A 4,554-nucleotide genomic window follows, 5' to 3' on the forward strand; every position below is an offset into this window, starting at 1 on the left:
TATAGGCTGCTTGTGAGTCACATGAGGCGTGAATGTTTGGCAGGGTTCCGTTCCACAAATCTACCTTGGCGACAGTTTATAGGTGATCCTACGTCCCTGTTTACGTGTGGGTGTAAAGGACACCACGGCGCTGAGCTCTTTTTGTAGGACGCGACCCAGAACTTGATAAAGGTGTTACAGTGGCGCAGTGGTCGCGATGATCAAGAAAAGAACCAGTCCAGGTGTAGGTACTGGTCGGCACAAGAGTCTGGAGGTTTGGAAGAGGGTGAAAATTTGCTGATCATTAATAATCAATGTATTTCTATTTTGCGATAAAATGAGAGCAATTGATACGTGTCTCATGTCTCTCGTCCCAGTTTTTGACACCTCCTTCGTATGTATCTGTATGAGAAGTGTGACCTGCCAACGGCGGGTTTAAAGTCTAATTTGAAAAAGGCTTTGTAATGGAAGTGTCCAGTGGTGGCTGTAGCACCTGTGATGGACAGTTGTATGACGAGGTCTCCCGAGATTCCTTCCTGGATAAATAACACGACAATGTAGAGTGTACTGGATGAGGCAGTAAGTTTTTGTAGGGTGGCATGTTTGTGCTATGTGCTAAAGAGATGAGAAGTGGATGACACTTCATTGGATAGAGGGGTTTGATTCAACGGAAAGTGAAGTAGAAGTGAAGAAGGAGGTAGGGGATGGATTTTCTCCCTATAGGTGTGTGTGTCACTGTTGTGCCTTAATTTAGAGTGTGTGTGAGAGGGGGCGATTGAGTGAATGGTTAATCAAGTTTGTTCAGGTAAGTGCGTGGGGAATTGTGAATTTGTGAGTGACTGATCGAATGTATAGGTATTTGGGTAGGTGAAACTACTTCTCCTAACCCAGTGAAGTAAAGACAATTTAGGACAGCGGTCGTCAACAACTGCCTACACTGCCTGAGACGATGGCATCACCAGCACACGTAGTGCCATCATCTCCCGTTTTTCAGACTCCAACCCTACTTCCGCCAATCTGTCGGAGTATATGCCGCTTCACTGCCTCCATTGATTTTTGTGGTTGTCGATGGTCGATGTGGAGATCTGCAGGCAATCTCCCCCCAACGAGGGAATCACCATAGCGCACTGATTGCGCATTCACCGATATCGAACCTCACCGTAGGCACTCACAGCTATGATGGCACTGTGCATATTCATAGAAAATAACCAAACGTTCCAATAGAAACAACAGTATTTTGGACATTTTGGTAACCATAACAGACATGTGCCAGTTTAACTACAATGCATTAAAGGTAGAAGCTGGGGGGCGGATGCCGGATCTAAGTTGTTAACCCAATAAGGCATATACATCATAAAGTATAACGAATAGCCATCAAATCCTCACTCATGCACAGCATGCGCACTCCTTGCCAACCAGTCCATGTTTAGTCCTGAATGCCTACATCTGGCACGGTGGCAAGAAGTACCATCTTTAGCAGCACTTTTATATGACCTGAGTTGGAACCATAGACACTGCCCCGTCACATTCTCTCTCTACTATACACAGTGGTATGTCTGGAGGATGAGCACTGTAGGCTCCACACCAAGTGATACTCTGGTTACGTCACACTAGTCTGACAAACGCAACACTGGTCCTATCTGTATACGGTGTAAGTGTATTGTCAAAGCTACACTGTGCTATATGACGACGACCAGCACAAACACTCTTGACCTGACAATCCAGTGATTGTCTCAGCTGGAGTAGGCTGACATGTTGCAACATGTCACACGGAGCCCGATGTGTGGATTACAACCACAACCATTGCTAGGAACAAAGATCCATAGCAGAGTCCACATGATCAAACCATGTATTCTGCTCTCTGTATGTTGAACTTGCATTAGAGAGAGTGCGTTTTGCTCAGTTACCATCACATGTTATTTCATGACTGGCAGCACTGGCTGAAAGAAGATGTCCAGAAAATCGGCTGTCTTTGTTTGAGTTGTTACAAGCTGTTGTATGTCGTTGTGCAAAAATGGTTTCATCTGGCTAATGTTGTTTTGGAAGCATTATTCATGTCCATCACGCCTAATGTGAACAATGTAGCAGCAAGTATCTGTGAAGTTTCCCCGGCCAGAAGTAACGACTGTGTTCACATCAGTCATGCACTGCCAGCAATGGGCATATCGCACGTTCTGATGGCGAGCCCAAGCCCTTCGCGACAGTGATGGCTGTAAAAATGGTACTAGGATATATTCGTGACATCAAATAAACTAAAACCATACATAATACCCCGATATACTGGTTCTGATGGAAGGCCTGTGTTAAAGGTCAATACTGATGCAAATGGTCAGGTGTGTTCGCAACTGATCCATACCATGTTTAATACGTCAACTGACGCATACAGTTACACTTGAACAGGCGCGACGGATGCTGGTGGAAATAATCCAATTCATCACTATCTTCAGGTTTGTGATAGAGAGACGTACACCAGACTCATGATACACCGAGCAAATGGACGGACCCATGATACACCGAGCAAATGGACAGACCCACCGAGCAAATGGAGAGACCCATGATACACCGAGCAAATGGACAGAACCATGATACACCGAGCAAATGGACAGACCCATGATACACCGAGCAAATGGACGAACCCATCATACACCGAGCAAATGGACAGACCCATGATACACCGAGCAAATGGACAGGACCATGATACACCGAGCAAATGGACAGACCCATGATACACCGAGCAAATGGACAGAACCATGATACACCGAGCAAATGGACAGATCCATGATACACCGAGCAAATGGACGAACCCATGATACACCGAGAAAATGGACAGACCCATGATACACCGAGCAAATGGACGGACCCATGATACACCGAGCAAATGGACACACCCATGATACACCGAGCAAATGGACAGATCCATGATACACCGAGCAAATGGACGGACCCATGATACACCGAGCAAATGGACGGACCCATGATACACCGAGCAAATGGACAGATCCATGATACACCGAACAAATGGACAGACCCATGATACACCGAGCAAATGGACAGACCCATGATACACATGGCAAAGGGCCGACTCATGACAAAATGGGCAAGGACAGACCCATGACACACAGAACAATGGATGGACAAACATCAGGCACATCAGGCACACATACACACAAGGCACACATTACACAGACACACAATACACACATAAGGCATACAATACACACATGCACAGGGAACACCAAACACATGCACAGGGCACACAATAGATGCACAGGGCACACAATACATGCATGCATAGGATACACAATACACAGGGCACACAATACATGCATGCATAGAATACACAATACACTGGGCACACAATACATGCACAGGGCACACAACGCACAGATATAGGGCACACAATACATACATACATGCATGCATAGGGCACACCATGCACACATACAGGGCACACAATACATACATGCATGCACAGGGCACACAACGCACACACTAGGCACAAAATACATACATACACAGGGCAAACAATACATACATGTACAGGGCACAATATACAAGCCTCACAATGAACACATGCACAGGACATACAATACACACATGCATTGGGCACACAATATGCACACATACACAGGGCAAACAATACACAAACTATACACACATATATGGAACACATAACACACACACTGGGCAATACACACATGCACTAGGCACACAATACATAAATGTATAGGGCACAATACACAAGACACAAAAAGCACACACACCCTGGGCACACAATACATCCATGTACAGGGCACACAATACACACATACACAGGGCACACAATACATCCATGTACAGGGCACACAATACACACAGAGGGCACACAATACATCCATGTACAGGGCACACAATACACACATACACGGGGCACACAATACATACATGTACAGGGCACAATACACAAGGTACACAATGCACACATGCACAGGGCATACAATATGCACACACACAGGGCACACAATACACACATACACAGGGCACACAATACATACATGTACAGGGCACAATACACAAGGCACACAATGCACACATGCACAGGGCATACAATATGCACACACACACAGGGCACACAATACACACATACACAGGGCACACAATACATACATGTACAGGGCAAAATACACAAGGCACACAATGCACACATGCACAGGGCATACAATATGCACACACACATGGTAAACAATTCACACATACACAATATGCACAAACATGGCACACAATACACACATGCACAGGGCATACAATACACACACACACACAGGGCACACAATACACACACACACACACATACACAATGCACACAATATGCACACACACAGGGCACCCAACACAAACACTTGGCACACAATACACACACATACACAATGCACACAATATGCACACACACAGGGCACACAATACACACACACAGAGGGCACTGCATACACACACTGAGGGCACACAATACACACACACACAGAGGGCACACAATACACACACACACACAGGGCACACAATACATAGTCAGTAAAGAGTAGGTAATATAACAACAGC

Source organism: Haliotis asinina, chromosome 3 (assembly GCF_037392515.1).
Source record: "Haliotis asinina isolate JCU_RB_2024 chromosome 3, JCU_Hal_asi_v2, whole genome shotgun sequence".
Classification (NCBI taxonomy): domain Eukaryota; kingdom Metazoa; phylum Mollusca; class Gastropoda; order Lepetellida; family Haliotidae; genus Haliotis; species Haliotis asinina.